The sequence below is a fragment of the Mastomys coucha genome, unplaced genomic scaffold (assembly GCF_008632895.1).
Source record: "Mastomys coucha isolate ucsf_1 unplaced genomic scaffold, UCSF_Mcou_1 pScaffold16, whole genome shotgun sequence".
Classification (NCBI taxonomy): domain Eukaryota; kingdom Metazoa; phylum Chordata; class Mammalia; order Rodentia; family Muridae; genus Mastomys; species Mastomys coucha.
The window spans coordinates 44,964,810-44,978,542 of record NW_022196898.1 but is presented as its reverse complement, the minus strand read 5'-3'; the positions used below and the strand labels follow the sequence as shown (position 1 = coordinate 44,978,542).

General features: G+C 44.4%; 1 protein-coding gene across 9 annotated transcripts in view; it reads left to right on the top strand.

Annotated features, from left to right (window-relative positions):
* Positions 1-291: 291 nt before the first annotated feature.
* Bcl9 (BCL9 transcription coactivator) overlaps positions 292-13,733 on the top strand; it is an 89,806-nt gene continuing 76,364 nt past the window's right edge. For 3 of the 9 annotated variants that reach the window (XM_031374932.1, XM_031374931.1, XM_031374930.1), the window contains exon 1: positions 292-746. The gene's annotated coding sequence lies outside the window, so the exon portion shown is untranslated. The remainder of the gene's footprint in view (positions 747-13,733) is intronic. The other 6 variants (XM_031374927.1, XM_031374926.1, XM_031374922.1 and 3 more) reach the window with 4 other exon arrangements.

Sequence of the window (13,733 nt, the reverse complement as noted above, 5' to 3'; positions counted from 1 at the left end):
TCTACTGCCATTTTGCTAGGGCACAGCTCCTTCGGATCTTACTCTCCCCTTTCTCTCCCTGCCCCCAACTCAGCCTGAGCCTTTTCCTGTCTCTTAACTCCACCAGTGCAGCAGCAACTAGCAGAGCTGCTGGCGTGCGAGTGAGCGAGTGTGAGTGTGTGTGTGTGTGTGTGTGTGTTTGTGTGTGTGTGTGTGTTTGTGTGTGTGTGTGTGTGTGTGTGTGTGTGTGTGAGAGAGAGAGAGAGAGAGAGAGAGAGAGAGAGAGAGAGAGAGAGAGAGAGAGTGTGTATGTCTGCGTGCGCAGCTAGGCCAAGCCTGCAAGCCTGCCTGTCACTGGAGAGTTTTAGTTTGCATTCAGAAGAAAGGAGGAGGGGAGACAAGAGGGAAGGAGGAAAGGTGGAGAGGGGGAGGAGGAGTGAGGGGGGGTGCGGAGAAGGGAGGGAGAATGTCTTGTTTGTGGCTTGTCAGCAATTGCTTGAGACAAGCTTCCATGTGTGAAAGCTACTTGGCATGAATGCCTGGGCCGTACCAAGTGTCACCGCAGCAAGAGGGGGAGACAGAAGAAAAACAGATCAGACCAGAGCAGACAATAGGCCCCTAAAGTGTTCCCCCTAAGTTGCTTTGATGTTGTCCTGGTGTCTTGATACCAGGAGGCCAGGGATTGCTGGAAAAGGGTCTTTTTTGTCTTCGTTCACTTCCCCTCCAGTTTCTGCAATGATTCTCCAGAATCTCTGCTCAGGAAAAAGGTAAGCACTCTAACAATTCCTTCTTCGGTGGCAAGCTCGCTCGCCCGTGCTGGGAAGTGGGGCTCTCATTCCTGCGCTGCTCAGGAGGAGCGCTTGGGTCCTGCGATTGGAGCTACTGCTGTGCCCCTCAAGTCTTTGCCAGACGCTTAGGGCTGGGGATGGCCCCTCTTTCCAGGGAACCCCAGTAACACGATCTGTGCCTCTGGGTTGGTGGGGGGAGAAGGGGTGGAAGGAGAGGGGTGGGAGGAGGATGGGAGGGTGAAGGGTGGGAGGGAAAAAAAGAGAGGGAGAGAAGCCTGGAAGAGAGGAAGAGAAGGGCAGAGCCCTATTTCAGAGAAGCCTCAGCCCGAAGCCCAAGGAGGCCTTGGGAGCTCCACGCTGTGCATTCGCAGGCTGAGCGAGGCTGCCTGGAGCTGTACTCAGCGACTGCAGAGATTGCATGGCGCTTTGTGTGTGCGAGTATGCCTGTGGGTCTGGGTGTGTGTGTGGACCTCCCACACACTGCCCTGGCGTGTCTCGTAGTGAAGGGGAGGTACCCCAGTCCTGATCACCCAGCCCAGACTCGCAGGAAGAGAGCGGCATGGCCGGCCAGAAGGGTGAGCGAGAGGACTGCCCCGAGACATCCACAAACTTTTCCAGTTTCGGGGAATTCTTGGCTCTGAGATACTATAAAGGAGTTGTTGGGTGCTCCGGGTCTCAGTTTACCCAATCTGTGAAAGCGGGAGAGCTGACTGGGGATGCTGCACGCCTCCCAGGGGTGAAGCCAAACAGAGCAGCCCACTCCATGTAACTGTGTGGCGAAATCTTCTGGCTGGCAATGCTGTGGAATCACAAAGTGGAAGTGTGACCATTATTCCTGATTATCGCCGTCATGACGATAAAACCGTCATTAAAGACACCGTGAGACAAACAGACCGGCGAGCACAGATCAAGTGTCTGACCATTTCTAATGAAACAAAAACCCCCTTTCCACCTGTTGGCTTCTGTCCTTTTCTCTTGTATCTTTTCCTTAGATTTATTGGCCGATTTGTAGAGAGAATAGAGTGGGAGGGGTTGGGTTTTCACTTTCCTCCTCCTTCATCATACATATATATGTATTTAAAGGTCAATATAAGATTCTCAAAGGAAACCCATACCTCCTGTTAAAGCTCTTTATTCAAGACCTTGTGTTTTCTGGCGCTGCCAGGGTGTGCGTGCACATTTGTAAACTACCTTGGAGGTTAAAGATTTTTTATTGTGGCTTTTAGAGATTAAATGAGATTTATTTACAATTGCCATTTATCAGAGAGTAAATATCAGTGTGGAGGGGTAAGAATGTGACGGCTGTTTATTCTCTGGCGGTTTTGTGGATCAAACCTTTTGCTTTTTTAAAGTGGCAGCTCAAGAGCTGGGAGGAAGGGAGGCTGAAATCAGTATCTAACATTCCGTCTTTCACATGGTTGTTTGGAAGAGAAAAAAAATGTCTGCTTGTGTTTTTGAATTGTGGATTTCTTCTGCCTTTACATGGTTCTAGCCCTCTTGAAATTCCCTGGTTGGGGGGGGGGGAGTTGCTTGCCTGGTTTTAGGTTCTCTGTGACTCTGTTTTACTGCTTGTTCAGTAATAAAGTATGTGGAGGTCTGTGTGGCTATGACCCCTTCTATCCTAACTCGAATGTTTCAGATGGTCTGTGATAGCCCGAGATGGAAGCAAAGAGCCATCTCTGGCTAAGAGGATTTGTGCTCTTCCCACAGAGGCCTGGAAAGCTAGACGTTGGGTGTGGAAGAGGAGGAGAGGCATTAGGGGCCTCCATCTGGCACGAAGGTCCCAGAACTTCTTTATTCTATTTTAACGTCTTACATCTTCAGACTTAATCATCGTCTGCTCTGAAGGCTGAAGAGCTCCCTATGATTTGTCTTTGGCAAGCTTCTGGGTCCAGATATCTTTTTTTAAATGTTAGCATTTTGGAACTGGAAGGGAGACGAAAGGTTACTTGTCATGTTTTTAGATGGGGGTGCTTGGTGAAGCTGACTGAAGCGCAGGGTCCCAAGCCCCATGAAGGTGGCCACGCCGTCCACTCCAACCTCGTCACCACTCACTCTCGCACACATGAGTAGGCACCTTTCCCTGTTCCACTCAGCTCACCGGGTTCAGCCGGCACCCTGTGCCAGGTTCACATCACAACAGGACACAAACACAGGAGGCATTGGTTACACCGTTGATTTGCTTCAGGCACGGTTTTTGAGGATGGAGGAAAATGTGAGGTGCTCATTTCAGGTGACATCCGGTCTTGTTAGTATGATCCACATGAGCCACAGAATCACACAAACCAGTAGTCCCAACACTGATAATGCATATTAAACAGCACATAGGCATCACAATGCAGCATAAAACTGTAGAAGTTATTGGCCTCCCAAACTGTCAGTTTTGTCTACGTGATCGAGGTCCCCTGTTTCAGTCTCACAGAGCCCAAGAATCCTAATGGCTGAAGAAAATGCCCACCCCCAACCAGCCCCTGCACCCTGTACACACAGTACACCAGAGACAGATAATATGTTAACCCTTACTTCATACTTGTTGTGAGCTTGGCCTATATAACAGTCATTATCTGGGTAATTCACATTCACTGTCGCCTCTTTGCAAGCCCTAATGGGTGTTGGAGGACTGTGGTCAGCGAGGTCCCCTTGACTTCTCCCATGGTTCCCTGATACTAAAGACATAGGTACAGGAAATTCCACCATTATCACTGTCGTTTTTTTGGAACTCCAAAGACAATATTGCAATAAAATGGTCCTCCCCACCCCTCCCAGCACAGCCTGCTCTCTAACTATACGGCAAAATCTTACCAAAAACCAGTTCAGCCAATCCCATTTGGGGTCAGGTTACTAACGTCTTACTGGTTTGGTCATGACAGAAGTACCCCCACTTCCTCTTTACAGCCTGCCTTAGAGAGAACACACAGCCATGCTGCCAGTCACTTCTAAAGAGTCACTTAGCGCTCATCCTAACATCTTCTCCCTCGTGTCTTTCTCTAGTACTCAGGGTAATGTTGTCTTCAGGGCTGTCAACCTGCCTCATCTATTCTAAAGATTATCTTAATGGTTTAAAAAGAAGACAGACATGCCCCCCCCACACACACACATACACACAAATCACAGGTTCAGTGCCTACATTTCAGGAACCCACACACGTTGTGTGGTAAAGTCACATCACAGGCAAAATGAGAGTCATTTCAATTCACCCGGCGTTGTTACGCAGTGACGAGCGAGCGAGCAAGTGAGCTCAAGCCCACGTTGTAGCAACAACCTAAATCAGGAGCTTGTCATGTCTGCATTCGGAACCTGTGGCTTAGGCCTTCTCTCTCAGCAGGATGCACTCGATTCAATGTCTTTGATCACTTCCGGACCCACTCCCCTAGACGTGTCACTGAGTGTAGCGGGATCTGTGGGAGAGGCAGCTTGAGTTGGCACTGGAGGGAGTCACCCAGTGAGAGTAAGGGAGTTGAAGGATGAATAACATGAGGATCTGGGTGGAAGAAAGATTTAAGCAGCAACCAGAGAGCAGGCATACAGGTCAACCTTATGTCCAAGAGAATAAAAATGAAGGCTGTTAGGACATTTTAAAATGTTCTGTGTACAGACACATGTATTGAGTACTTCTAGTCCCACTACAGGCAAAAGCAACACCAGTGCAAGGCACTCCCTAGACTCATTAGTCACAAATGATGGTTTTGCATGGAGTTTTACAGAAGGAAATTGGTGGCTTTTTCTCCCTACAAGAGACATAAGATAGAAAGTAGAAACTTCATTTCTTTCAAGCTTTGGCATCACAATGCGAATTAAGACCAATGCTTAGTCCTCCGCCTAAGCTGCTCTCTGAAGTAGGTGCTCTTGTTAACCTCGGGTGATATTTAAGTAACATTCCGTGAGTCATCCATGGAGTGGCAAGGCAACTCCAGGGTGAGAGACTAACCAATTAAATGGTCCTGTTAGGCCAGCGGTTTGGGTTGTGACCCCTTTAAGGGGGGCCGTCAAATGGTTTCACAGAGGTCTTCAACAACCATCTAAAAGTGTAGATGTTTACATTGCAATTCATAACAGTAGCAAAATTACAATAATAAAGTAGCAACAAGATAAGTTTATGGTTGGGGGTCACCACAACATGGAGAACTTTATTAAGGGGTCACAGCGTTAGGAAGGCTGAGGCCCACTGTGTGAGAGCATCTCCTCAGAAGATGAGAGACAGAATGGGAGACAGATGTGCCACACAGTTCAGATCGAAGGCTCTGTGGTGACAGGACAAAAAGAGCCTCAGTTTGGGCATCCCATCCCCTGACTTTTTATTTTATTTTTTTAAACAAACAAACAAAATCCAAAATTCTAGGGATTTTAACAATAGTTTTAGTTAGTTAACCAGAGGAAGGGATTCCTAGTTCTGACTTAATAGCGACATGTTTTCTATAAAGGGCATTAAACCAGCTTTGGGCTTGGGTTTGGCAGAATCCTCGTTCTCCCACTCTGGATTCTTGTTGGAGTGAAGGATTTGGACTAAGTCATCTTTAAGGCTCCCTTCAGCTTTGCTAGTCAGTTGTTTTTCTGATTCTGTGAACAGGCTAATGTGACGGTCTAGCCATCTACGTGAGGCCCCATTCAAGTGTTGCGGCTGCCAAATAAATACAGTGTATTTTGTGGATATATAGAATAAATGTATACACATATGCATCCATACAAACTATATTGACATTTTGAAGTGAAAGCACGTTAGGAAAGAGCAGAATTTTAATTTATGGATTGCAAGAGAATTTGCCAGTCAGCATGCAGGCACATGTGCAAGCGACTAAAGAACCATTTTCAAAAGAATAAGCTGTTTTGAATGCACGTCTTCCTGTATAATAAGTATGAATTTAAAATGGATGGGCACTGGGTGCATCTCTTAGCTTCTCTGTTCTCACGTGCTCTCTCAGGGCAACCATGCTGCTCCTTTTTGTACTGTGGCCACATGCTGTTTTGAGGGTGCAAAGGACCCATTTAAGCAACTGTAGTGCTGCCTGTCCATGCCATGAATTTCCTACCCACTCTACTCTGGGGCATGGCAGGCCTAGCGACAGTCTTTATCCTATGTAGCTCACAAATGTTCTTGTGAAAGAAGAACCTTCAGCTAAGCTACTGGCAGATTGTGTGTGTGCCTGTATAGTCTCTATGCCTAGCTTAGGGTGTGAGGAGCAGACTGAATGATGACTGAGACCCAGACAGAGAGGCAAAAGAATAAATGTTCTTTTCATTCATTATGTCCCCTCCATGAGTCATCTCAAGAACTATGCATTTAGAGTTGGACAAACCTTTGGAAGATATCATTTAAAATTTTTACATGGCAGCTCTTTTTTTAAAAAAAAAATTTTTTTTTACCTATTTTATTTATACGAATACACTGTTGCTGGCTGTGAGTCACCATATGGTTGCTGGGAATTGAACTCAGGACCTCTGGAAAAACAGTCAGTGCTCTTAACCACTGAGCTATCTCTCCAGTCCCCATGATGGCTCTTAATGCAATTTTTAGAACCCCAGGATAAATTCTTCTACCATGTTTTAGGAATATCATCTTGCCTGTGGCAGGAGTGCCTGTTTCAAGCCTGGGTTGACAGTTTGTAAACCAGCAACTCTTTCAATTGGTCTCAATTTTTTTATCTGAAAAAAATATATAGTGTATAAGATATAATTACTTTCTAACTCAGAAAGGGGATTTGAGGAGCTTGTATAATTATGTTTTACTTATTCTTTTATTCTTGGTTGTTAAGAATTCCTAACAGTGGATCTCTTGTTTATTTCATAATCATCCTAAAATGTACATAATAATAGAAATATATTAGTGACTTCAGAGGTAGAGAAGCTGGAGTGGATTTATCAGCAAGCATTTTAGGCAGTATGATTGTACTCTGTAGACATGTGTAGAATATTTAGTTGTTGATGGATGCTAACAGGGTAATAAACAAAAAGCGCTCTGTGTATCATGCCGCTCAGTTCATTTTCCATAATCCAAGCAGTTACCAAGTGTTTTTACGTCACTCACTTGATGATTAAAAATACCTTGAAGTATAAAGCTTTGGAGAGCTTTTATAATTCCACAAAAAGCATAAGGACTCTTTTTTTTTCCATAAATAAATAAATAAATAGAATCCAAACAGCCATGAACGGCCTTTGGAAGGAGCCATGCCCCCACCAGCTAAGAAGGAAAGCTTATGGCCCCGAGACTGCTACCCTGTCTTCTTGGTAGGCTTGCCTTTGTTGTAGGCGTTGGCTGGTGCAGCCCGGGGAGAGCAGTTACTGGGGATCTGTGGACAAGGGACAGGCTGAGTGAATGGTCAGGAGCTTGCTTGCTCTCTCATGGCTGCTTGGAGGTTTACTGGAGGGAGGTACACAAGCCCTCAAGGATCCAAGGCAGCATCATCTAAACAGTCAGGACTTGAACTGGCATGTCAGGGCCCAGGACCCCTCGGCCTACACTGTCCTCTACTTTGTCTTTCTCAAACTAGATCCCTAGAACCAAACTACCGCGTCCCTCCTGGACCACCAAGGGTGGGCATGTACTCAGGCAGTCCTGCACCTGCTTCTTCTGCCTACACCGTTAGTCTGTTGTATCCTCAAGGGTCGGGATGAGTTTTTAGTCTTTGTACCTTAATGCCTAGAGCAGGGCGAAACAGAGCAGAGAGCCAATCCATGTTGTTGAATAAACAGTTTTCATTAGGAATAGCTTCTTATGGCACTGGGGAGATGGATCCGTGGGTAAAGTGCTTGCCTTGTAAGCACAAGGAGCTGAGGACCCAAGTGTGGAGACAGGCAGTTCTCCTAGGTTCGCTCATTCAGCAAAATCCAAAATCCAGGGATTTTTTTTCCAGGTTCTGTGAGAGACCCTGCCTCAAGAAAAAGAAAAGGTGGAAAGTAGTAAAGGAAGGCACTTGACAGCCACTTCTAGCCTCTACATGTATACACACGGGCAAGTGCACTCGAACACACAAGTGCACATACACACGCATCACGAACACACGAAAGGGGAAAAATAACACACCTGCCAAATAACTTTTTTAAAAAGACCTATTTATTTACTTAGTGTATGTAAGTGTTCTCTTTGCATATACACCTGCATGCCAGAGGAGGGCGTCAGAACTCATTACAGATGGTTGTGAGCCACCATGTGGTTGCTGGGAGTTGAACTCAGGACCTCTGGAAGAGCAGTCAGTGCTCTTAACCACTGAGTCATCTCTCCAGCCCTGCTTATGAATAACACCAGCTAAGTGTGGCGGTACATACGTTTAATCTCAGCACCAGAGAGGCTGAGCAGGTGGATCTTTGTGAGTTCAAGGGCTGCATAGTGAGACCTTGTCTCAAAAACCAGATGAAGAAAATAAATTAGTAGTTTAAACAAATAAAAAAGATAATGGAAAAGATATGAAATCATCAATCTTGTATATATCTCATCAAAAAAGGAAATGTCTCATTTGGTATTCATTCTTTTACAAAAGAATGTCACAAAAGAATGAATTACTCATTCATCCTGAAGGATTGGTATACCCCAATCTGTCTTTGTCTTATGGCAGGCTATTGCTCTGGTTGCTCATTCTTGGGCCTTGTAATTCCTGCTAAGAGGGTTTTTTGTTTATTTATTTTGTGCATTTGAATGCTTTATCTTCATGTATACCTCCCTGCCAGAAGAAGGCATCAGACCTTATTGTAGATAGTTGTGAGTTACCATGTGGTTGCTGGGAATTGAATTTGGGACCTCTGGAAGAGCTACCAGTGCTCTTAACTACTGAGCCACCTCTCCAGCCCCCAAGAAGTATTTTTTTTGTTTGTTTGTTTGTTTTTATGTCAAAAGAACAAAAAACCCCCAAAAAAACTGACACTCAGTGTGATGGTTACCCTTTCCTAACCCTTTGTGGGGTCACGTACTGATATTTAGGCAGTAGCTAACTAAAGAGATGTTTCCTGAGAAAGTCTACACAGTCGGACAACAGCAAGGCAAATGCCTGGCCCCCGGACATCTGGACTATCAGAAATAAAAAAGCAATTTATGCTTTAATTTTCCAAACACGGGTGTACGTGTAGAACCCCTCCAGACAAGGGCTTTTACTTGCAAAGAACTGACTCACTCAAATTTCCTCAAGCAAAGGGGCATTCATGGTGAGGATGCCCACATCCAAGGGGATGTCACAACTGGATGCCTCTCCAGGACTGTGCCAGCCCCAAGGACAGCCACTTGCCAATCTCAGCCTCTCCCTGCTGCTTCTCTGTCTCCTTTGGTTCCCTGTGGCCTTGGGCTTTTTGCTTTATTACAGAAGCACCTTTTAATTTCATAGCTTTTTTTTTTTTTTTTGTGGATGCCTAACTGTTGCTTCTTAGACTCGCCTGCACTCCCATGTCCAGCCTCTGCCTTGCCCCCTCTGTGGCTTCTTGGTTCAAAGACTTTCCGTTATACTTCCCCCCCCCCCATGACTGCTGTGTTCTCTCCGAGTCCTTTCTTCTTAGCGCACATTCCTGAGAATCCAGTTAGTGCCTTTTATCTTTTCTTTGTCATGCCTGTAATTCTTGGTTGACTGTGGGTGTAGTTGCTCAAGAGTTCGAAGTTCTCCCATAGTATATAGAGGAGGGAGGAGCAGAGCTGTTTCTGTTTGATGTAAGCAGAGAGGCTTTTTGGTAGAAACTATGGAAGCGCTCCTTTCCTTTCCGTGTGGTTGGCAACAACATATTTGACATATCTAATATAAGCCCATTATGAGAGTCTAAGTTAAGAATAACCAGGTTATTAAAAATTAAAATGTTTCATCGGTGATAATTAGTATAACTGTGATAAGAAAGCCATGGGATGAATAGCAAATTCATAACCAAGAAAGAAATGGGGAGACGAAAAAGAGTTAGAGCTAGCACCTAGATCTCATGCTGTATGCTTGTTAGACAACAAAAGTAAGTGAATGGTGAGCATGAACATATGTTGACACGGATCCCAGAGGCTAGCTTACAAAGCAAGCAGAACCCTGAAATTGAAGACCAGGGAGACAAAGAGAAATATTAAACTCCGTAGGGAGTTTGGGCCTGGACGTTTCTTCCTGTGTGTTTTCCCCTAGGCTTCCCGTGTCTATTCTTGATCCTTTTTGTCTGAAGTTCTGAACAACCTGAACTGAACCGGTGATAAACTGTGGGCTGTTTATTCTCTCTCCAACTCACTCTACTCCCCTGTCAAATATGGGCCATACTAATTATTTCAATACCTTGTAAGATGAATTAAATTAGACGGGACCATATCTTTAAAGTGAGTAATATATTACCTGGCATTAATAGGTCCTCGTTTGATTGTAAGCAATTACTCTAATATACAGAAAGGAAGGAAATGTTGATGAGATAATATGCTGAGGAAAATTTCACTTGTTACATCATTGACTCCTTGGAGTAGCCCCCAGAGACTTGTGTTTCTACTTTGTGAATGAGAAAACAATAACAATGTTGCTGGGGATGTAGCCTAGGGATAGAACATTTGCCTAGCATATATAAAGCCCACAGTTTGACCCCTCAGCACTGCACCCACTCCTGTAATAACAATAAAAGCCCCAAGAGGGAAAGAGTATATAATTATTCATCATGAGCCAAATGAACTAAACTTAGCTTTTTCATACACTACTGTTATTAATATTTCCATCTCATAGTTGAGGATGCTGGGATCCTGGGAACGTAACTTGCCCAAGGTCCCACAACTAGTAAGTGATAGCCACAGCTGCAGTCTATGTCTTTTAAGTCTAGGCAGTCTGGCTCCAGATGTTTCCAGAGTTTCATATAACTGAGTCAAGGTTCAGGTCTTATTAAAGGTGCCAGTTCAGGTCGCTCCCAGAGATGTGTGAGGACTGAATGCAGGGCTGCGGTGGCAGACACACAGCTGGAATGCGAACCTGAATCAGAGTCCGGAGATGCAATAGGCAAGGGCCACTTCTGGAACGGGTACAGACGATTTTAAAAACAACCTAAACATATCAAAAATAAGGTCTCTGAGATCCGAAGAAATGATTTAACAAGCATGTGAAGGACATCTGTTGTATGAGACAATCAAAAGTGAATGTGATTTGGTGATGAATTAAAAATGAGTAAGGCTTGAACCCCTACCCTTAAGATGTGTTCATCCTGGTGGAGGGAGACAGATAATCATACAACTAATTATAAACCATATAGCAATGGACCAAAGAACTGCAGCAGTCAGGGAGAGAAAGATTAATTTGGCAGTGATGAGCATGGTAGAGGAACCGGGGAAGGCTTCATGCAGGAGATGACATTTGCAATTGTCCTTTAGGGACAACTTTAGAAGTACCAGAAGCCTTCTGTAATTTCCCTTTTCTTCACGCTAGTGATTTTCTAAAGATAGTATTAAATAGAGAAGTCTATATCGTAATACAGCACTCACATACTATGTCTGCAGTGTTTCCAAAGATTAGGTTATTTGAGGGAAAATGGAGAAATGTCTACTCTTACTATTCATATGACAGTATTGGTATTCCCCGGTCTACATGTACAGGCCATTTGTCTCTTTCTCCTCCTCTTCCTCCTCTTCCTCCTCTTCCTCTTCCCCTCTTTTTCCTCTTCCTCCCCTTCCTCCCCTTCCTCCTCTTCCTTTTCTTGCTCCTCCTCTTCTTCCTCCTCTTCCTCCTCTTCCTCATCTTCCTCTTCCCCTCTTCCTCCTCTTCCTTTTCTTGCTCCTCCTCTTCTTCCTCATCTTCCTCTTCCCCTCTTTCTCCTTTTCCTCCCCTTCCTCCTCTTCTTCTTCCTCTTCCCCTCTTTCTCCTCTTCCTCCCCTTCCTCCTCTTCCTTTTCTTGCTCCTCCTCTTCTTCCTCATCTTCTTTCTCCTCCCCTCTTCCTCCTCTTTCTCCCTTTCCTCCTCCTCCTGTTCCTCCTGCCTCTCCTGCTCTTCTTCTCTTTAAGGTTTATTTATTTATGAGTGTTTTGCTTGCATGTATATGTGTGTGCCATGAGTCTCCCTGGTGCCCTTGGAGGTCAGAGGAGAGCTTTGGATTCTCTGAAACTGGAGATACAGATATAGATGGAACTGAACTGCCATATGATTGGCAGGAATCAACCTGGGTTCTTCTTCAGGAACAAGTGCTCCTAACCACTGAGCCATCTCTTCCAGACCCCAGTTAGCTGTTCTTCAGGTTAGAGATTTTAGTTTATAATTAGAAATTCCCAATTTTCATTACATTTAGCACCAGGTTTTCTGTATTTTTTTAAAAGACCACACCAATTTGAGATATCCTATGTTGGCTCCATAAGTATACTTGTGATTGTTGGTCTGTGCGTTCTGCTTGTTGATTAAATTGAGTTGCTCCATCCCAATTTAGCTCAAAGAAGCCAGCACATAGATATCTGCTGCGTTTGGCTTCAGTTCACTGGCATATTCAATTCTGCACTGTAAAGCAGAAACCCAAGAGAGAGCTCTTGTCTGGGTTGGTGGGTCCTCGGTTCAAGTCTCCTCTCCCCAAACTTTTGTTGATGAGCATTATGCTCTTTCCTTCTTCCAAAGACCCAATTCAAATGCTATTTTCCTCAATTCTTAGAGGTAGATGAGCTACAGTACCAACGTGCCCATGTTACCTTCCAGGTTCTTTCGAGTAGCCATCCCAGCTTCATATATTTATTATCACAGATCACTTATAGACAGTACAGAAGGGAGCTGATATGCTGGTTAATTTACTGTCAACTTGACACAGCTCCAGGAAGAAAGACCCTCCACTGAGAATACCCCCCCTCCACTGAATTGCCTGCAGCCAAGTCTGTTGGGTATTTTCTTGATTAGTGATTGATGTGGGAAGACATTCTGGGCAGAGCCACTTCTAGTCAGGTCATCCTAGGTTGTATAAGAAAGCACACTGCTCAAGTCATGGGGTGCCAGCCGTTAAGCAGTAGTCCCTTCATGGCTTCTGCTTCAGTTCCTGCTTCCAGGTTGTTTCCCTGGCTTCCCGCAGTGATGGACTATGACCTGGGATGTGGAAGCCAAATGAACCCTTTCTTCTCCAAGTTGCTTTTGGTTACTGCAGCAATAAGAAACACATCGGGATTTTAGGTTCCATGCATCCCATAGACCACAAAGCCACGAAAAGGTAGCCTGGACTAGCAAGTGCTATTCAAAATTGCTTATTGAGCTCAACCAAATTGAATTTTTGCCTTAGTTGGCTTGGTTGGGCATGATAAGCTGGATGTCTGTGCTTCATGTCTCTTTGGGGGGGGGGAAGTATTTTAAGCCAGTCATGGTAGCTCATGTATTATAACCAGCACTTGGAGACTGAGGCAGGAGAATTGCTATAAATTTGAAGCCAACCTGGGCTACATAACAAATACCAAACCATCCTTGGCTACAGAGTGAGACCCCTCATTACAAGCAAATAAACAACAAACAAAAAACGTCAATGACTTTAGGATGAAAGCGATCACACGCTGTTACCATTAATTGTAATTATTATTAATATGCACCAACAAAGCAGTATGGAGTGATAAAATTGCTTCCTTTGCCTGCTTTTGCAGGCCGAGTTGGAAGGCTTGATAAACTCCCTGGTCCCTTCCATCTTTAATATCTATGATTCTTTGAAATCTTATGTAGACAAGTGCAAGCTAATGTCCCCTGGAAGGAACAATTGAAGCAGCTCATACTCGCTGATGGGCTCTGAATTACTCTACTTGTAAGTGCTCAGGAAAAAGATCTCAGATTCATTGTGGATTGCTCAATGGAGACATCTGCTCGCTGTGCAGCAGCAGTCAGAAGAATGAATGAGATATAATAGGCTGTATTAACTTTGAGAATGGAATAAAGAAGAATGCAGAAAATAATATAGTGCACATAATTTGGCATTGACTATTTCCGTAATTACAATAAAACATTTTAATGATATACATTGATGTTATGACTTCACCTTAAAATCAGAATTCAGCACTGGGTCCTTTCATTTCAAAGAAAACAAAGCAGAATTATAAAGGATCCAGAAGGA